We start from the raw sequence: 22,132 nt of genomic DNA, 5'->3' as shown, positions 1-22,132 counted from the left end.
TTCGACAGAGATAGAGACAGCCAGCGAGAGAGGGAACACAAGCAGGGGGAGTGGGAGAGGAAGAAGCAGGCTCATAGCAGAAGAGCCTGATGTGGGGCTTGATCCCAGAACGCCGGGATCACGCCCTGAGCCGAAGGCAGACGCTTAACCACTGTGCCACCCAGGCGCCCCAGAGCACACAACTCTTAATCTCAGGGTTGTGAGTTCAAGCCCCATGTTGGGTGTAGAGATTACTTAAAAATAAAATCTTTCAAAAATTAAATAAAACAAATTCAGGGTAGACTGTGATAACTAAAGTAAGTTTATTTTAATCTCCAGGGCAACCACGAAAAATTAAAACAAAGAGGCATAGCTAAAAAGCAAATAGAGAAGATAGAATGGAATGCTAGAACACATTTACTTAATCCAAAAGAAGGAAGGAAAAGAGGGAAATAAGAAATGAGCAAAAATGGGACAAAGAGAAAACAAATTGCTAGATGGCAGAATTCAACCCAACCAAATCACTACTTAAATTATATCTAAATACACTAGACAGTCTCACAAAAAGAACAGTACTGCCAGCCTGGATTCAGGAAAGGAGACCCAGTTATATGATGTTTATAAGAGACACACTTTAAACGTGAAAACACATACAAGTTAAAAGTAAAAGAGTAGAAAAAGATAACCATGTAATAATTGGTTGTAAAGACCAGGAGTGGGTATATTAATATCAAAGTCAAGGATAATTACCAGGGATAAAAAGAAACATTACCTAATGACAAAAGAATCAATTCACTAAGAAGACATGCCATTCCTAAACGTGTATTTATCTGTTAACAAGCTTCAAAATACACGAAAGCAAAACCGATAGAATTGAAAGGAGAAATTCACAATAAGAGTTGGAGAGGTTTATCTTCCTCTCTCAAGAATTGATAGAATGTATAAACAAAAAAAAAGCAGATTAGATATAGAGGATTATCAACAAATTTAACCTAACTAGCATTGTGTTGAACACAACTCAACAATTGCAGACAATGTGTTATTTACAAATGTACATGGAACAATCACCAAATAGACCATCAACCGGGCCACAAAACACATCTCACTATATTTCAAATGGCTATGGTCTTAAACAGTGTATACTTGGCCATAGCAATTAAAATAAAAATCAAGAGCAAAAAGATCTCTGGCAAATCTAAATATTTTGAGAGTCAACCACACACTTCTAAACAACCATGAACCAAAGAAGAGATCACAAGAAAAATGAGAAAATGTTTTGACCCGATGATAAAACCACAACATACCCCAACTTGTGAGTTTCAGCTAATGGAGTAAAATGTACAGTCTAAATGCATATGTCGGGAAAGAAAAAGGGCTAAAATCAATTATACAAGCCTTCATTTTAAGAGACTAGAAAGAACAAATCATACACATAGTAAATATAAGGAAATAATAGAATAGAAATCAGTGAAATAAAAAGTAGACAAGCAATAGAGCCGATCAAAAAAATCAGAGATTTTCTTTAAGAGAATAATGAAAAGGGTAGCTCTCTAGCTAACTAAGCAAGACAAAAAGAAAGACAACACGAATTACCAGTATCTGGGATGAAAGATGGGACATGAAAGATCCTACAGTTGTTAAAAGACAAGATGACATCTAGGGGCGCCTGGGTGGCACAGCGGTTAAGCGTCTGCCTTCGGCTCAGGGCGTGATCCCGGCGTTGTGGGATCGAGCCCCACATCAGGCTCCTCCGCTATGAGCCTGCTTCTTCCTCTCCCACTCCCCCTGCTTGTGTTCCCTCTCTCGCTGGCTGTCTCTCTCTCTGTCGAATAAATAAATAAAAAATCTTTAAAAAAAAAAGATGACATCTAACAACCTCATGTCACTAAATTAGAATGCTTTCATGGAATCGACAAATTCTCTGAAAGACACAAATTACAAAATTCACAAAATAAGAAGTATGACCTATGAATAATTCTATATCTATTAGAGAAATTTAATTTGTAATTAGAAGAACTTCTACAGGAAACTGCAGGCCCACAAGACTTCACCGGCAAATTCTATCAAACATTTAAGGAAGAAATAATATCCCTATCGCACAAACTTTTTCAGAAAACGGTGGAGGAGGAAACACTTTCCAACTCATTTTATGCATCGTGCGTAGCTCTAATAAGGATTTATGGACATTACGGACATTACAAAGAAAGAATTACAGATTAATATCCCTCCTGTGTCTATTTGCAACATTTCTTAACAAAATATTGAAGAAATTGAATATTTCGAAAGGATATAATGCATCATTACCAAGTAGAGTTTATCCCCGTTACGTAAGATTTAACGTTAGAAAGATTGCAAGATACTGGGTCAATATACAAAAATCAATGGCATTTATATAAAAGAGCAACAAACAGTTGGAAAATAAACCAAAAAATTCAATATCACTTACCATAGCACCCAAAAGATGAAACACTTAGCAACAAAGTTAATGAAAGGTATCTGAGAACTCTCCACTGACAACTACAAAACACTGGTGAGAAATATTAAAGATCTAAATAAATAGATATTTCACGTTCAAGGATGGAAGAGTCAACACTGTGAAGATGTCAGTTCTCCCCAAATTAATCCACAGAAACATCACAATTCCTATCTCAGCAGTCCTTTTTTTTTTTTCTTTTTTTGGTAGAAATTGACAAGCTAATTCTAAGATTTATACGGAAATGCAAAGGTTCCAGAACAGTCATGTAATTTTGAAAAAGTACATAGCTGCACAGCTTATATCGCCTGATTTCAAATCTTATTATAACACTACAGTAATTAAGACAATGTTGAATTGGTGTAAAAATTGTTAAATAGATCAGTAGAACGGATTATAGAATCCAGAAATAGAATCACATAGATGCAGTCAATTATGTTTTTATATCAGAGCTAAGGTAATTTAATGGGGAAAGGAAAATCTTTGTTTTTGTTTTTGTTTTTTTGTTTTGTTTTGTTTTGTTTTAGGTGCCAGGAAAACTGGGTATCCATATGGGGGAACAATGAATCTTGACCCCACCTTACATCATACTCCCAAATTAGTCCACTGTAAATCAAAGACCTTAAGTTAAAAGCTAAAACTATAAAGCTTCATAAAGAAACACAAGAATATCATCCCCAATTTGAGATAGGCAAGGATTTCTTAGAAAAGACAGAAAACACTAGCCATAAAAGAAAAATTTAATAAATGAGATCGTCTAAAAATTAAAACTTTTCCTCATGAGAGAGACCATGAAAAAAGTCAATAGGCAAACCATACCCTGGAAGGAAGTATTTGTTTATATAGCCCAACAAAAAAATCCAGCATATATAAAGAACTCCCCTAACTCAATAAAAGGACAATCAGCTGTAACTAACAGCCCAAAGACTTAAACAACCACTTCTCAAAGACACAGAAAAAGCCCATAAGCACATCGATAAGGTCTCAACCTTACCAGTCATCAAGAAAAAGTAAATTAAGGTCGTAACGAGATAACAGTGCACAGCCGCTGGAATGACTAAACTTTAGAAGTTTGACAATAACATGTGTTAGTGCACTTGCGGAACAAGTGGCTCTCGTACATTCCTGGAAGGTGTGTAAGGTGGGACAAGCCCTGGAGAAAACGGTAAGTCTGAGAAAGCCAGGAAATCTCTCCTGGCCTCCCCCCACACCCCCCACCGCCCGCATCCTCCCCCACCCAACCCTGCCCATCTTACAGATTCCAGAGTGAGCTTTTCCAAAAGGAAATCTGATTGCGTAACTTCCCTACTTAAAACATTTCCATAGACTTCACTGCGCTTAAGATAAAGTTCAATTTTAGAGGCCTAGAGGGCCCTTCGTGGTTAAGTCTCCGCTTACCTCTCCACTCCTTTCTTAGGCTTCTTCATTATTCACCCCTTTACCCCTCAACCGTTGTCCCAGTAATGCTGCTAACCAGCTGGCCCCAAGTCAGTGCCTTGAACCAGCAGTCGCTTATTCTCAGGGTCTGGAGGTCAGCTGGGGCCATTCTGCCTCAGGCTATGGCAGCTGGGGGTGGGGCGATCTAAACTGGGGTGGGCTGGGGCACCTGGGTGGCTCAGTCGGTCAAGCAGCTGATGCTTGATCTCAGCTCAGGTCTTGATATCAGGGCTGTGAGTTCAAGCCCCACGTTGGGCTCCATGCTGGGTGTGGAGCCTACTTTTATTATTATTTTTTTTATATTTTTTAATGATTTTTTATTATATTATGTTAGTCACCATACAGTACATCCCCGGTTTCCGATGTAAAGTTCGATGATTCATTAGTTGCGTATAACACCCAGTGCCCTCCTTACTACCCATCACCAGTCTATCCCATTCCCCCACCCCCCTCCCCTCTGAAGCCCTCAGTTTGTTTCTCATAGTCCATAGTCTCTCATGCTTCATTCCCCCTTCTGATTACCCCCCTTTCTTTATTTAAAAGTAGGCTCCATCGGTAGGGGAAGAAAGGGATGGAGCCTACTTTTAAATAAAGAAAGAAACAAATGAACAAGCTTGGGTTGGCTGAGTGGCTCTGCCTCTAGAGGCAGTTGTGTGGGTTGGGCTGAAGGCTCTGTTCCATGTGTCTCTCATCCTCCTTGGACCAGCGGACAAGCTGGGCGTGTTCTCACGGCAGCGGCAGAAGCTTATGGTGGCGATTGGAACACCTAATGCCTGAGACCTAGGTTCTTAAGATGCCTCTTAAAATTGGCACATTGACACATCTACCAGCTTTCAGGACCACGTCAACGGCAATGCAGAGAGATGTGCTCTTCACTCCAAGAACTGGGGCCAATAGCTCAACCTACTCCAAACCCCATGCTCCTGGTCACCCGAACCATTTTCAGCACCCCTCCAAGTTTCCCAGGCTCCTCTTCTGCCCTTCATCCCATTCTTTCCGCATACACTGCCAACTTCTCACCCACCCTCCATGCTCCTGGAGCCTCCCTCCATCAAGGTCAGGCCAGCGCCCTGCTATGAGCTCCCATGGCGCCCTGCACTTCCCTCTCCTGACACTTAATGCACTGTGGGAGCTGCTCACCTGTCCCGCCGTACCCCTCGCCTCCTCTGAAGGGTTAGGTGATCTTGTTCTTGATGTGTGACGGAGGCGTGGGAAATTTCGTTCCTGTGTCCAGTCTTCAGTTCCTGGAAATAGAGTACGGGGTGTGTCATGGTTGGGCCTCAAAACTTTGGGAGGGCCCGACTGCATGTGGGGTGACATACACTTTTCTTTGGGGTACAGACAGAAACGAAAGCATAGTGGGTATCTGTTGCCTTTGCCCGCCCACATCTCTTTGGCCTTTTAGAAATCACAGCAGCTGGCCTTTGGGGAGTAATCCGGCTTATGTGCCCTGCCTGGGTCAAGGTCGAGCTAACCACATATTCTCACCCACCAATTTGAATCAGGTGGAGCAAACTGATGGGAAAATAATCTGAACAGACTTTTGGCAAAGGCAATTCTTTGATACAACTGCCCATTATTAGCTCCTGCTACCCGGACTCCCAGAGCTGCTGGGGTTCCTACACTCTCCATGAGGTCCTTCAGCCCAGCTTTTCCTAGGATTCTCTACGCGCTCATAAATCCTTTCAACAAACGCCTGCATTTCATTTTAATTAAAACACCCAGAGTCCATTTCTATTACTTATTACTAAATAATTAGAGCTTGTACTTAACAACCAGGTGCTCAGCAACTTCAGGCCCCACCCTGGGGGTCTGCTCTCTTCTTCTAGGCCGCCAGGAAGCGGGGAGGCAGCTTGCCAGCTTTGACTCAGGGTGAATCGACCTTCGAGTGCTCATAAAGCTCATTTTAAGAGGCAAATCTCCGGAAGATTTAAGGCATCTTGCCTTTGCCAAGGAGGGAAAGGAACTTCCTGTGACAGCTGCAAAGACAAGTGGCAACTGCCTACCAAGTCCCACATGTTAAAAATGTACCCCATAATTACACTTGCAGAGCCGGTCTTTTGAGTATTCTTAGAGCTTTGAGGAAGGAGATAGTTACTAGAAATTACCAGGGTGGGCAAGCGAGAAGGTGGCCTAGGAGCCACCATGTTGCACATCCAGATAAATCTCCCTGGGGAGGAGCCCCACTGATTCATTCCTATCGGTATCTCTAGGTCTCTACCGTCTATATCTATACCGCTATCGACGGATCCATCCATCGATCTCGTCTGTTGTTGGACTTGAATGTACTCTCAGAGGCCCTGGGCATTCTCACGTTTCCCGTTGGCTGGACAGCACGGAGCTGGACACGCGAACGTGGTACGTGGCCCAGCTCACCGAAGAGGAGGCCCGGGGCCCAGCTCACTGTTGAGGGCTGATACTCACTTTGTGATTAAGCTCCCAGTTGCCGGGTGACACAGGAGAACAAAAGCATCCAGTCATCAGTTCCTTCTTGCCAGAAATTTACTCCATCCACGTAAAAATAAATTATGGAATCCTGTCCTAATTTGGAACGAATGACACCTTTAGTTTATTCTTAATTGTCCTTCTATGCAAATTTGTCTTTTCCTTTCTAATTTGTCATGTGAGAAAGTTAAATTAGTCTGAACATGTGGGAACAGACTCCACCAATTTTGAGCTCTTTCCTTTCTTCCCTTAGGCATTTAGTCAGTTCTAATTTTTGGACTCCATTTGTTTGGTAAGTCAGAGAGAAGATAACAAGACTGGGGGGCGGGGGAGGCAGGATTTTAAAGATAGAAGTACAAAAGGAGCTGCCATCTGAGGGCTCAAATTAGGATGGAAAGCACATTCTCTACAGCTATATCTTACCATAATTGAAAGTTTAAAACAGAGTGGATTTGATTTGAATCAAGAGGCTGCAATTAAATTTATTTTTCTAAAAAGTGCACTGGGAGTACGTAATATAGCCTAACGCCTGCTCCTCACAGCTAACTCAGAGAAAAGGGTATATTTCATTGTGAATATATTTCATTTTAAAGGGTCTATTTCATTTTAATGTAAGGATTTTTTGAGAGGCAGCAAGGTATGGTGGGAAAGACATGAGGTTTCCAACAGACCCGAATCCTTTCTCCTGTCCCTGCTACTTACCTGCTGGGGTGACTTCCCATAACTCCCCGACCTCTCTGAGCCACAATTTCTTCCACAAAAAAATTAACCTCTGTCGCGCCCTGCCTAACCTACAGGGTAACTGAGCTCCACGAAGCCACGGTACTTGGTTAAATGTGAGGTGCTCAGAGGATTTGCAGGACACGTTCCTTCCGAGCAGGGCCCGGCATCTTAGCAGCCGCCAACTGATTTGATTTGGACAGGTGCAGGGAACTGGACTCTTCCGGAACGTGGTAAGGGCCACAGCCTTAGATTCACCTGGAATGGGTTTCCTGACTCCACCCTTCTGCTATCCGTCACCAGGTGTATAATGGGAGGTAAGCTGGCAGAGCTTTCAGAGGGTAGTCTGGCATTCTGTATTAAAATTAATACCCCTACGTTTATACTTCTAGGAACCTATCTCGCTGAGATATCTGCAAAGGTACATAAGAAATAAACATAGCTGATACGGATTTTTACTGATTTCTAGGTCCTATAAATGTATTCATTCATTCCATCCTCACAACGACCCTCTGTTATCCCCGTTTTACAAATAAGGAAACTGAGGCACAGAAAAGTGGAGTAACGTGCCCAGTGTCCCAGAGCTAGTAGATGGCTATCTGAGTCTGTCCGGGCTGCTGTCACAGAATACCGTAGACAGGATGGCATATTAACAACACAATTTTATTTCTCAGAGCTCTAGAAGCTGAAAGTCTTGAAATACCAATATGTCAGCATCGCCAAGTACCGATGACTGTCTTCTCGCTGTGTCTGCACATGGTCGAAGGGACAAGGGAGCTTTCTGGGCTCTCTTTTATAAGGTCACTGCTCTTATCCATGAGAACGTCATCCTCATGACCTAATCACCCCCGAAAGGCCCCACATCCAAATGCTATCACACTGGAGATTAGGTTTCAACATATGACATCGGGGGCCACGAACATTCAGTCTATAGCCGTGGCCCGGCTGAGACGTGAAGCTGGGCGGTCGGGCCCCAGACCCTACGTGTCAGCCGCTTTGCGTGGGCAGATCCAAGTTTTTTAGAGCCTGAAGCTCATGCAATCTTTGAGAGCCTCTTTAAAAAAATTATAAATACAAGTCAGGCACAATAGTGAATATTTATTTACAATGAGAAGGGGAATTACAAAAATAACAAATTATTAAAAGCAGACAAATACCATAAGCATCCCAAAATTCAGAAAAGTAACATAATATTTCTATTCCTCTATTGCCTGATGCCCTCTCATCATGTTTTTTCTCCTGCATTTCTTCTGGCTACAGACTCTTTGATCACTTCTTACACGTAGGATGACAATTCGGAAGTGCGGTAGACCAGGAAGGCAGTTCAGTCTCTCCTGTAGCGCAGTAAATCGAAGTCTGTTTTGTATTATTGATAGCTGTGATGCATAAAACATGCCATCTCACACAGACGTACCCACTGCGTGTGGTACTCCGGCACATCGGTGCCCTACAAAGACGGAAATTTTGATAAATTCTATTCTTCGTGATGCCCATCAAAAAAGAGAAAGCACACGGCATGTTTATAGTGGCGCAGATCTGCTGGACTATCAGGTATGTTTCCGACAGATTTTCGTGAGCAACAAAGCCCTTGTCCTACCTGGGAGGACTGGAAGAACCTTCTGGCACGGGCTCCCGGCTCTGTACGTCTTGGACCATTTCTCTTCCGCTCCCCGCAATTCCGTCCTGTTGTCCTCAGGCATGTTTTTCCTGAGTTATGACCGATGGCCCCGAACCTTTGTATTTTGACCTGGTAGTTGGCACAGGGGGTAGTCGGAGCATTTCTGGAAGCTGTCCTTACGCCGTGCAGCCAGAACGACTTGCACATATCTCATTGAACCAGACCTGGAAGGGGCCTGGGTGACGAGGGACCGGAATCAGCTCCTTCAGCTTTCTGGATTGGCCTCATGTCATTCTACAAAGAAGATGCTCATCACAGCTGGTTTTTAATGGTAGGAAACGGGGTGAACCTCAATGGCCATCCGTCCAGGACTGGTTAGAATAGGAAGTGTCTGTATAGAGCTTAGGAAAAATGAACAAAATGTCTAGATGTGGTAAGGAGAGGTAATCTTCCCCTCAGGGTAAAGTAGAAGATACAAGTGGCAGGATAACATAGATAGCGTGACTCTTTTTACGTATTTATGGAAATTAGCCTGTTTGTAAACTCACAGACTCATTCTGAAAGCAGCAGTAAGACACTGTGGGGAGTGTGACTGCCCCTGGGGGGGGGGTTGGACTGAGAATTGGCAGGAGGGCTCAAAGAGAGAAATTTTTAATTTTCACTTTCTCATTTTCCATCCTGTTTGAATGATTTGACTTGGAGTATCTGCCAGCCCCAACCAAAAGAGATTAAGAGAAAACGGAAATGTGTTCATTCATACAACTGTTATGCAAGAACGTCAGGCACGGCTGGAACCAGGTGCTCAAAAGGTGTTATCACGAATCTGGTTTTTTACATCCTTTGGCTCATCTTTCTTCCTCTGCAGCTTTATCCCCAGGCAGGCCCTCCCTTTGTAAATGGCAAATGGCCTTCAGCCACCCTAGACTTGAACTTTTATCAGCTCCGCGATCCCAGGGAGAAGACAGAGAGTTCCTCTCCCCTAAGGTTTCCAGTACAAGTTCTGGGCTTGCCTCAGTTCTACGCAGACGTCCATCTCAGAACCAGTCACGGAGGCCAGAAAGATGAAGGAGGCCAGACCTGATGGTGCGGTCAGTTTCACCCAGACGACGTGGGCTGAGCACTGTGGGAGGAGGGGGGAGGGGCTTCCACCCAGGAAAATGTTGGTGCTGTTACCTGAGGTTGAAAAATGACCTTGGCAGGAAGGGGGGCCTTCTACCACACATGCATTCCGTTTATACTTTTAGTGGGAGGCGGAATTAAAAAACGAAACAGTGTGGATTGTCAGGGGAACATCTCAGAGCAAGTGAAATATCTCACTTTTTTGCTGGTAAAGCAAAATGGGAACGATTGATGACAACGATTGAATCGAGAGTAGAGAAAATTCTTTTTGGCTATTGTTCCCAAAGCACCTAAAGTTGCATTTGGTTGCTGGAAGAATTAGTCTGATTGAATAATTAATGGTTAATGTTGGGTTGAATTAAATAAATTATAGTATTATCCATATGATGGGGAATATTCAGCCATTAAAATGATGTACTGGGTGAATATTGATATGGGAAAGTTTCCCACAGTTACTTTTAGGGGGAAAATGCACATTGCAAATAATATTAACAATGCGATCTCACACTTTAAAAAAACTGTGCGTATATGTATATAGTGGAAAGACTCAAAACTAATGTGCCAGTGTTTCATCTGTGTCCTCAGGGTTAAGACGCCATGAATGGCTTTTATTTTATTCTCTTTTCATATGTGTATTTTCTAAGCTTTTTCCAATGAATATTTATTAACTTTTTAAACATGATTTTAATTTTTATCAGAATCATTACTTTCAAAAGTCAGTCTTATGAAGCTTATAAAAAACAGTCCCTGCCACCTTGTCACCCCAGTCCTCACTTACAGATGCAACCACTTTTAACCCTTTTAAGTGCTTCTTCTCGTATTTACTTCCATTTTTCTAAATAACTTGTTTATATTCTTGATTTTTCAGATTTATATATCATATGTTGACTTCCTAATAAGGAAGATGAAGACACCCTTGATAGGGCACCCTCCCATATAGTTCTCGCATACACCCTATATGCTTTAAATCACTTTTATTAAATTTATATTGTTGTTTTCATGATTAGGGTCATATGAATATTGTCCACTGCCAAGCCAACTTGTGTATTGACATCTCCTTTCCTAAGAACCTTTTATTTTTTTTTAAGATTTTTATTTTTATTTTTTTAAAGAATTATTTATTTTAGAGAGAGACAGCTCGAGTGCAAGTAGGGGGAGGGGCAGAGGGAGAGGGAGAGAGGGAGACAAGCAGACACTCTGCTGAGTGGGGAGCCGATGGGGGCTCGATCCCAGGATCCTGAGATCATGACCTGAGCCGAAATCAAGAGGCGGTTGCTAAACTGACTGAGCCACCCAGGCACCTCTAAAGATTTTTAAAGTGAACTCTACACTCAACATGGGCTCGAACCCACAACCCCAAGATCAAGAGTTGCATGCTCCACTGACTGAGCCAGCCAGGCGCCCCCTAAACACCTTTTGAAGACTTTAATTTGACTTGCCACTAAGTGAAAAGCTGCTAAGTGGAAAAAAATGGTTGCATTGATTTTAATGGGGAAAACATGGCTGTAACCCAACCCAACCCAAGACACCCAAATGATTTTCACAGAGAGAAAAATATATCACTGAGTAATAAAAACATGTTTAAATAAATAATACATAGTAAGTTGAAATAAATAAACCCTTTATATATATGGTGATGTAACAAAGGCTTATTTCATTGGCTGAATGAGGAAGAATAGACTCGAGGGCTTGGCAGTTGGAGGAAAGCGTCATTCTCTGGAAGGCATGTTCTTGCTGGACCATCATCTTCACCAACGTTTTTGGGCGCATGGTTCTCTTTCACTCAGACTATGCTTATAAGTTGGAGTATGGTAGATGCTTTCGGAGTTAAATAAAGGCTGAAAACCAGAGTGCTTCAAATCACATAGAAACAGCACGCATACCCAACAGAGTGTTGTAGAAGGTCTGTCTGGTTTGGTGTTCCTTGAATAACAGAACATTTGGGGCTCATTCAAACGCGGCAAGTATCTCAAATTTGTCCAGTACGCTGGTCTCTGACTGGAAACTTGAATCAACTGGCAAGTGTGTCATTGCCTAAGATGATACTCCCTTCTTGTAGCATTTATATTTAGTGCGCTTCTGGGAGACAATACGTTATCCCAACGCAAAAATAGAATGAGAGACGGAAAATACTTGTTATCTGAAAAACGGTATGATTTTCTAAGAGGTATTATGAAGAGAACATTTTATTAGCTTTATAGGAAGTAATTGTATGATATTTTCTTTTCCTTGCACTTCATTGCTTTTTTAAAAAATCGATGTTCTTCAAATTTCTGGTGAAATCTTCTATAAAACTATAGAATGTCCCTCTACACGCTCAAGTATGTCAGGGAGGTCTATCACTTTCATTTTTTACCCCTAGACACGATCTGCCTGGACACCTCTCTTTTCCTGCCTTACTCTGGATTGGTTTTCTTCTCGTGCAGCTGTTTTTCTGGTCTTCCCTCTTCCAGCCTTCTGAAAATTCCTTCTCCCCTGTCCTGTGTTGGATGACCTGCTGATTCCATCCTTTTTTCTCACATCACTCCCTCATTTTGATGGAGCACATCCTTCAGTAGCTTCTTTGCAAAGGTACACAGGAGGTAAAAATCTTAAGACTCTGAATTTCTGAAAACGTCCCTATTCTACACTCACTCCTGACTGATAGTTTGGTGGGCTAGAGAATTCAAGTTGGAAATGACTTTCCTCCCGAATTTTAAAAGCATTGTTCTGTAGGTTTCTAGTTAAATGCCATTCTGATCTCTAACTATTTCTCCTTGACAGCTTTTATGATCTTTACTTCTGATGATCTGAAGTTGGGGGATGACAGGCTTTCATGTGAGAATTCCTTCATTATGCTGGGCTGTTCAAAGGCTCCTTCAATCTCCCTTCAGTTCTGGAGAATGTTCTTCTATTATTTCTTCGATGTTTCCTTCCCTCCATTTTTCTCTCTTAATTATTTGGACTTTGGATCTCCAGCAGATCGTATCATTTTCTCTCATTTCCCAGCTCTGTTCTTATGTCTGAGTTTCTGTATCTTCTGTATCAAACCTATCTTTTCATCCACCCACTATGTTTTTCTTTCTGCTCTCACGTTTTTAATGTCTAGGTGTTCTTCTTTTTTTACAAGCTCTCATTTTGTTTTGCAGTTGCAATATCTCCTCTTATTATGGCTACTAATTGAAATTTGGGGGAAGTGTTATTTTGCTTTCTTCTTTGAATGGTCTCCAAATTAACTTTCCTTTCTTCCTTCCTTCCCCTCTCTCTGGTTCACTCTTTCTCCTTTCCTCCCTTTCTTTCTTTGTTTCTTTTAGATTGTCATTTTAGTCTCTGTCTTCCATGTTGAGACATGTCTCTTAGGAGTGGATGGACATCCAGGAGAGAAGCTCGAAACTGCGGATAGTCAGTGTGACTGGCTGGCTGCCGGGCTTCACCATAAGCACACTGGCTAGGACCTGGCTGTCTTGGTGGTGACTCCTCGTTGCTCATGTTTTAAAGCCAGTCTTCTGCACTCCTTAGAATCCCCAAAGCTCCTGTCTAGATGGGGGTGGGCCAGGAGTCGCAGTCGGCCAGGTGGGGGAAGCATGTTTGAGGGTACAACACTTCAGAAGGCAAATCCTCTGTTTTATTTAATTTTTTTTTTTAAGATTTGATTTATTTGAGAGAGAGAGAGCGATCACGGAGAGGAAGAAGCAGACTCGCTGCTGAGTGGAGAGCCCGATGTGGGGCTCGATCCCAGGACCCCGATATCATGACCCAATCCGAAGGCAGATGCCCAACTGACTGAGCCACCCAGGTGCCCTACAAATCCTCTGTTTGAATAGGTGTCTTCTGCTGCTCTTGGCTGTGCCTCATGTCTACAGGTCCTTCACCAGAAACAAAATCCCCCATCACTGCCAAGGTGGAGAAGGGGTGTTCTGGACTATGAGAGCCGAGGCTGGAAATCTCCTTTTAAAAGAGGCTGTTTTAAAGGTCATCCTGTTTACTGGATATTGTGCATTATGTTTTAACTTAAGAAAAAAAGCACATTATTTTAATGGAGAAGGGCAATGACACTCTGCTTAAATCAAACCTCACTTCATTAAGACCAAAAGAGTCCAAGAGCACGCGCATCCTAGCGCCCTAAGATATCAGATCGCTCACCAAGAAAATGTCCAGTTAGCAGAGAGCCATGACCAACTTCTTGAATTCTGGACTCCAAAGAACAATGAAAGGACATCATATCCCCATCCCCACTGAAGTTACCTACAACTTCCTACTCTGAAACTCTTCTGTCAGTCAGCGGCTCTGTGGGTGTCCTGAATTAATTAAAGCTATAGTTAATAAACCTGTGTTTTGCTCACCACTTATTGAGCACTTCCTAGGTGCCAGGCTTGTGTGAGGAGCTTTTAAGGCATTATTTCATACCTGTATTACTACATTTGTGCCCTGCCCAATCCAAGGGCTGTCGCTGACTTTGTAGCTTAGATCAATGGTGGCCCCTGGGATTTGTACAGTGCACAACCTGAACCGTAATACATGGTGGCTCTGCCTTTAATTCTCCCAACAATACTATAAGGGAGTTACTGTTCAGATCATTTGACAGATAATGAAACTGTGGTTCAGAGAGGCTAACTAACTTGCTGACATTCTCACGGTTAGCAAGTGTTGGAGCTGCGATTCTGATTCCCAGATTGCCTGAGTGCGAAGCCAGGATGCTTTGGTGGCAGGGAGGGCAGGATGGGGTGGGGTGGAGAAGCTGGGGGATGCACAGCTCCACTAGCTGTTCTCAGCGGGTGCCGCTCTGCCCTGAAAGCTGCCTCCTGCTCTGCACCTTGATGTGCTTTGCCACGGTAGGGAAGTTCTTCAGAAAGACTTTGTCTGTTTAAACTCTGGCTCCATGATGATTGATGGTTCTCAGGCTCAGTGTGTGTCTTCTGTCCACGATGCCTGAGGCCGGGACTGGCATATGTGTCCCCAGTGCACTTACTCCCCTTTGCAGCCAGACCGCCAGAGGGGTTCTGTGTCTGGAAGGAGTGAGTCCCTTCTAGAACAGTCAGAAGGCTCAGTCTGAGGTGAGAAGAGGGAAAGGGAGGAGAGACAGAGAGCCATTCTTAGGTCCCAAACAGTATCTAGGAGGGAACTTGAGCGCAACCAAGGCTGTGAGAGTGTGATTTCTCTCCCAAGCCTTCCGAGCTGCAAACAGTGGGTAGGTGCCCTACTCCAGAGCCCCTCCCATGGGGGTGCGGGTGAGGTGGGGCAGAGGGACACACTCGTGTGTAAATATGCAGTCTTGTGCACGTGTGTGCATGTGCGTGGTGTTTATGATACTTGTGTGCACACGAATGTCCAAGGAGAAAGCCTGGAATAATCGTGATGAGGATTAAAACCTGTGAAACCGATTTTCTGTAAGAATGGGACACGTGTGCATACAAACACACACACACACACATATACACACAGACTTGCATACCCAGACCTCTTTGCATTTGAGGTTTGTTTTGCCTGCCATCCCCAAACCAGGCAGATTTGGAGACTTCTATTTTTATTTCTGTTTCTGTTAAATTGTTCTCAATCTTCTCAGTAGTATTAGCCACTTACTGTTCTTACAGTAGCTAGATAGCTACGGGTTATGTATTTTCTACTCCGAGCCAGACATTGTGCTCAGCCCTTAACATGCATTATCTCATTGGCCCTTCCCAAGAACCCCATAGACCAGGTGTTATACCCAATTTACAGATAAGGAAATTGAGACTCAGAGAGGTGAAACATTGTATCAGGGTGTCACTGTTTCTAATGAGCCAAACACACATCTGAACCCAGATACAATTCCAATGGGCTCATTCCAACGCACTCATTAATTCAACAAACATTTCTTGAGCACCTACTATATTCCAGGCACTATTCTGATTGCTGGGGATATTGTAGTGAATAAATTAAAACAAAAATTCCTGGCCTCATGGAACTTACCATCTATCAGCAAAAACAGGTAAGCAAGTTAAATAATAAAGTATATCGAGTGAAAATATCGTCAGGGTTAAGGAGGCTAAAATAAAGCAGGGAGGAAGAATTGCTGAAACTCCTGATAAGGCAAGCAGGGAGAACCTCATGGAGGAGGTGACATTTGTAAAGACCTAAAGGAAGTGAAGAAGAAAGCCATGCTGTTATCTAGGGGAAAGTATTCTAGGCAGAGGAAACAGCCTGTGCAAAGATCCTGAGGTAGGGGCACGTCATCTGTGTTCAACGAATACTGCAGAAACCAGCACTGCTAGAGCAGAGGCCACATGTGGGAGAAAAGTGAATGTCATGCTTCTTTAGGTGATGAGACAAGAATCTGTGTGTTATCGTTGCTGTCCCTCTGACAAAGCAGGTTCATTCGACTCCACATTTCTCTGTACTCCACATTGCTGGTATCTTTCACTAAAGTCTACAGAGATCGGGGGCTGGGATTTGTCCCTAGGGCAGGAGGGCGGCAGTCTCGACATCTCCACGGATGTCCACCGAAGCTGAAGGCACCTGCAGTGTTAGCGGGTGGAGGGAGAGTCTGGTAGGGAGGGAAACCTCAACTCTCTCACTGCAACCACGCTGACCTCAAGTAACTTGGCAGCCAGCCTGGGGGCAGCCCCGCAGGGCTCTGCCCAATTATACCCCCGCTGCCCCGCCTTTTTCTTCTTTGTTAGAGCCAAAAGAGAAGCTCTGTGTGATTCTTAAGACCACATATTTAGCTAACCTGCTCCGGCCTAAGTGATATTTTATGAGGAATTAATCTAATGGCTGATCATCTTTCACACGCTGACAGTGGGCAGCGCGTCCTGGGAAGACCTCACTGCTGAGCCAACCTCGCTGGTCTTGGCAGAGCCCGGGCTGGAGAAACGGCCCGCGTCTTGCCTTGGCTCCAGACACAGGCGGAGTCTGGGGGTTTGGGAGGTCCTAAGGAAATCAGGGGCAACCCAAAGGAAATCAGACGCAGAGAACACAACAAATTGAATTTTTGGAGGAAATTGCTTTTTGCCTCTCATGTCTACTTCCCTTTTATTTAATTTTTGAGACTCTGTATGAGTTAGTTATAGGCAATCAACTCAGTATTTTCCACCCATTAATCAATACATATTAAATGTTAAGGAATCCAGTTTTTTGGATGGCTGGTGGCCCTGCATAGCCACAGTTCCAGAAAGTCTGCCGTGCCCTAACCTCCTCTCTAGGGATCCCTTCCCCCAAGTTGTCCCCGTGGCTCCTTGAACCCTATCTCCTTGGTTGTAGGAGATCAGCTGTCTTCACCTAAGGACGGCCAGTCCGTACACTGTTCATGAGCCTATACGGTGGTCTTGGGGCCAACAGGGACAAGGGTGACTAGTCAGACTCCCTCACTGGGAGAGTTTGCTTCCAAGAACATGGGCTCAGAGATCAAATAGACCAGAATCTTGGGGCACCTGGGTGGCACAGCAGTTAAGCGCCTGCCTTCGGCTCAGGGCGTGATCCCGGCGTTATGGGATCGAGCCCCACATCAGGCTCTTCCGCTATGAGCCTGCTTCTTCCTCTCCCACTCCCCCTGCTTGTGTTCCCTCTCTCGCTGGCTGTCTCTATCTCTGTCGAATAAATAAATAGAATCTTTAAAAAAAAAAACCCAAATAGACCAGAATCTTGTGCGAGGGTGGTGACATGGAGGTCCTTGAGCCTGGACTACCTCATCAGTGCTGACCACTAATTGTGGGTCCTGCTCCTAGGAAAGGGGGCTGAATTAAGAATGGGAGGGACATGGCTTCAGCTTTAGGGGGAGAAAGAAGGCAGGTGGGATGGGCTGGGGCAGGGAGAATAGTTTGGCAAACCTCACCCTCGGCATCAGAGCGGAAGAGAGCTTACACATACCACCTCAGAGGTTATCAAGGAGCTAAGGCCAAGAACTAAAAGATGGAGGAAGAGCTCTGAGGAAGAAGACGCAGCTTGGCACTGACTGCATTAATAGGATAATAATGGACAACAACAGATGGGCCTTTGATTTGAGTGAGAGACTCTGGACTACGTGACACCGAAATGACAGGAGACAACAGCCAAAGGAAACTAGAAGGAAGCACGCGACCCTGTAATCGAGGTCCAGGGTGACATGGAGGAGCCACTCACAAGTGGGAGAACTGGAAGCCAAGAACCCTGGAGAGGTCCACACATGGGGCTGTGTTCCAGAAAGGTCTTTGGCCTGGTAGCATAAAACAAGAAATTTTACGGACCATCTTTGTGCCAAGTTCTTTGATACCTTCAGTGAATTCATTATTATAAATGCTGAACTCCTTTGAACAACGTGGTCACCACCCCAAGGCAAAGGGGCATTGGTCATCGGGCAGCAGTGGGGAGGAGGAGGCCAGGCAGGCCCGGGGTCCCTGGGGGGAGGGGGAAAGCAGATGAGAACCGTCCTGGGAGGGCAAGGAGGTGGAAGGAGAGGGGACTACGAGCTGAGGCTGCAAGACTTACGGAAGGGAAGACCCATGGGTCTTCACATATAAATCACAAATTCAAATATAAAATCATTACCAATTTCAAGAGACTGAATAGCATGAAACCGCAGGCCTGGCCCCTCTGAGTATAGGTTCGTGTAACTAGATTAGCGGCAGGTCCGCGAAGCCGACCCGCTCAAGTGAGCAGAGGCAAGAATCGCAGCGTCCTAGAAGCTGGTCCCAGAATTCCTCTCGGGGAGTGAATCACATGTGAGTTGAAGGCAGCATCCCGGGAGCAGGGGTATTGGCAAGAACCGAGGTGACAGAGGACGGAGCTAAACTGCTCTGAGAGAGGCCAGGAGAGCAACTGTCCCTTTGTTTCAGAAGGGACCAGGTGGATGGGGGCCCATGAGGAGGTGTGGGTCTGGAGACGAGGGAAGAGTGGGGGAGACAGGTCCTTGCTGGTAGGGTGGCTGCGGGACCACTCCAGTCCTGGGAAGCATAAGGCTGAATTTGAAGTTGTTGGCAAGTCTGTGGTCAAAACTCTCTTCCTTTTCTCCCCTCCTCCTCCCTGTGACGGGGGACACTCTCCTATGCCTACAGACGCTTAGGAGTAATTGTGTGTCTGCAGGCGCGTGCGTTCACGCGCACACACATGCATGCACGCTCACGGGCAGGTCAAGGAAGGAAGTTCACATCAGATTTAAAGGGATATGGACCACAGTAGCCTAAACAGAGGCAATTATCTTAAGAATCTAACTCCCAGGAATCTGAGAAGTCCTAGGGGGAGTCTTTGAACTTCCATGAGATGTTGAAGCAGGAGGGGGCATCCAGGCCAATCTTGTCGAGATCTCCAGGGTCTGAAGGATATGTGAGCCAAAGAAGTCTTTGGAGTCTAGGATGGAAGTAATCCCGAACTGCTAAGTAGCAGCGGTGATGATGATGATGGTGTCAAAGACTGTTCAGTACAATTCTCTACCACCTGGCAAGAAGGGACTCCGTCCCTCCGTACGGATGATGGTACTGAGGCACAGAGAGCTTCGGTAACTTGTCCCAAGTCACGTAAGTAGTAAATAAGACACAGTCCATCCTGATTGAACTTGGGGGACTAACTCTGCTCTTGCGGTTTGTTTGCCAGGGTGGGCCGCGGACAGAGCCACCCGCTGTGGACTGCACAACCAGGGGCCTCCATGCCTATTTTGATCTGTTCACAGTGCTCTCTGCAGCACAGAGCCTGAGCAGCCACTGCAATACAACGTTTCAGGAAAACATCTCCATGAGCGGCTGAGTGCAGCATGGCTAATGACTCATTCAACAAGGGTACGGACACTGACCACCTGCCAGGAACCGTGCTCGGCCCTGAGGGTCCAGGCGAAGTGGCGTGGTTGCAGAAGAGACTGTCACATGGGGCTGTGTTTGTACAACTGTCCAAGTGATGGGGGTAGAGAGAAAGGAGCATCTCATTCTTCCAGAGAGAGAAGGCTTCAAGGGGGAGCCACACCTGAGCCGAGGCCTCAAGGATGAAGAGTTCACCAGACAGACCCGGAGTGGGGGGAAGGTCTCATTCCTGACAGAGGAAATTGCATGAGCAAAGTCAAAGAACTGTTGGTTCACCCTGCCCGGGGGAAAGCCAGTCTCGCTCTCCCAGTCTGCAGTGGGGTGTGGAGTTCACGTGCAAGGTGAATACGTGTGTGGGAACTTGGATCCCGAAACACGTTAAGTGGTCTTGCTAAGAGGTTAGATCTCCGAGCAGTTGTTCCCCTTATCCACGGGGGATGTGTTCCAAGACCCCCAGCAGCTGGTGCCGAACCCTACGTACACTACACACACACCTCTGACAAAGGGCAATTTCCAAATGAGGCACAGCACGAGATTGACAGCAATGACCACTAATAAAATAGACCAATTCTAACAATGCCTTATAATAAAGGTTACATGGATCTGGTCACGTGCTCTCTCTGAACACCTGACTCTGCTGTACTCACCCTGCTTCTTCCCGTGATGACTTCAGACGGTAAGACGCTTGTGTGGTGAGATGAAGAGCGGGCAGGACGCAGGTGCTACTGACCTTCTGGCCATACGTCGGAAGGAGGACCATCTGCTTCCTCAGCATGGCTGGCCGCGGAAAACGGAAAGCATGGAAAGCCAAGCTCTGTATAAGGGGGGCTGCTGCACTGAATGGGTGTACGGAGAGGCAAGGACCTAGGTCTTATGGAGAGGAACCCCCACCTCACACCTGTAAGACTGATTAAATCAATGGAAGTCACGAGAAGGGACATGGAGAGACTCCCAGGGCCCGAGGACAGAGTCACGGAACAGCATACCTATTACGTGCTTACTTACTGAGAGCTGGCCTTTCGTGACTTAAATGCCCACTGGGCAGGTAGATACGGTGCACGAGTTGGCAGGTGTCAGAGTCCATGTGGCGCGGTGGGGACTCTGGAGGACTGAAGCACACACACCCCATCCAAAGGGGACAGCTGTTATCTGGTTCCCATCTATTGTTGCCATGAAGGAATACATGTTTGGTTTTGCCAGAGATTCCGATTTTTGAGAAGGCAGAAATCCAGAATTTTAGGTTAAATTTTCTGTGCTTTAAATGAGAACAACTAATTCAAATGTTTTCAAAACACTGTAAGAGGCCAAACAAAACTCAAATACAAGCAGAGCTAGCCATCTCGTTCCCCTTTCCCCTGTTTATCATCCATCCACCCATCCGTTCACCTAAACTTCATCCATCCATCCATCCATCCTCTTCCTGTTCAAGTACACTCCTTCTCAAACCTTTACAGGATTGAAACACATTCTCCATTTTCTCCACCTGCCCTTGGCAGTCCTATTTCCCTCCAAGTTCAAGCAAATTCTATGCTTGTAAAGTGGTGCAAATAAGGGCAAGCTTGCACCTGCCCCTTTTTACAGAGGAATTTTCGCTCTCTCTCTTGCCCTTGCTGTGCTGCTTGAAGTAGGAGGATATTTTTTTTTCTCCCCTTGGATTTGAGCCTTCACAAGTGTTCCAGAACAAAATTAAGCCAAATAGAAAATTAGGTTCCCCTCCCTTTTCTTGGAAATATCTTGCCACTGGGCCACGCTCCCTGGGAATTAAATAAATCTTCAAAAGGAGATCAGAAATAGATTTCTCGGTGGGGTTTCCAGACGTCCGTAAATGGACTTCTTGCAAATGGCTTAGGTTTGACAAATTCTAAATTGTGATTGGGTGAATGTGCAATATATCTGTGCAAATAACCTTCTTTTTAGCTTTCTCCTCCATGTTCAATTGCAAGTCCTCCTCCTTAATATCCTGCTTCAACTGTGCTTCCTTACTTTCCCTAGACTTTTCTTCCGGCTTGAGGGTAGGGGATGGGAAGGGGGTGGGGCAGATAACCAATATTCATTGTGCTAAATGATTTTTTAAAAATATTTTTATTTATTTAAGTGAAAGAGAGAGAGCATGCACGAGTGTGTGGTGGGGAAAGGGCAGAGGGAGAGGGAGAAGCAGACTCCCCACTGAGCAGGGAGCCCAACACGGGGCTCGATCCCAGGACCCTGAGTTCACGACCTGAGCTGACAGCAGACGCTTGACCAACTGAGCCGCGCAGGCGCCCCTGTGCTAAATGCTTGATACATAAGATGGTGTTCGTATTCCTGGCTTCAGGGGTGTGTATCCTGGCCTGATCTAAATGGAAGGCATTACTAGGTGTATGAACTCTTTGAACCTCAGTGTCCTCAACTGTCAAAATGGGACAAAGCTTCCCTCTCCACTTCCCCAGGTAAAAGGAACTGTCCTCAAAGGGGGCTGCTGAGGTGCCTGACACACCACCGCGACTAGCCCCTCAAAGGAATGAAACCTTGGCTAAAATGTACATGTTTCCCGGGGGTTCTTCCCATCATCAAGTCAGCTTTTTGTGTTCATTAATTCAAATGTAGATTAGGAGGCCCACAGGGACTCGGAACACGGAG

The 22,132-nt window shown here is 45.0% G+C and overlaps 1 long non-coding RNA gene across 1 annotated transcript; it reads right to left on the bottom strand.

Moving 5' to 3' along the window:
- Window positions 1–15,249: 15,249 nt before the first annotated feature.
- On the bottom strand, window positions 15,250–21,266 carry LOC148107857 (uncharacterized). Its single transcript, XR_015721422.1, has 3 exons — window positions 20,519–21,266; window positions 20,161–20,290; window positions 15,250–19,742 (listed from the first exon to the last, which is right to left on the bottom strand). It is a non-coding gene; the product is annotated as an uncharacterized LOC148107857 (long non-coding RNA).
- Window positions 21,267–22,132: the final 866 nt, after the last annotated feature.

The sequence above is a fragment of the Ursus americanus genome, chromosome 24 (genome assembly GCF_024610735.1).
Source record: "Ursus americanus isolate L20-20 chromosome 24, mUrsAme1.1.p, whole genome shotgun sequence".
NCBI lineage: Eukaryota > Metazoa > Chordata > Mammalia > Carnivora > Ursidae > Ursus > Ursus americanus.
The sequence above is the reverse complement of the archived record's forward strand: the minus strand, read 5'-3'. Positions and strand labels throughout refer to the sequence as shown.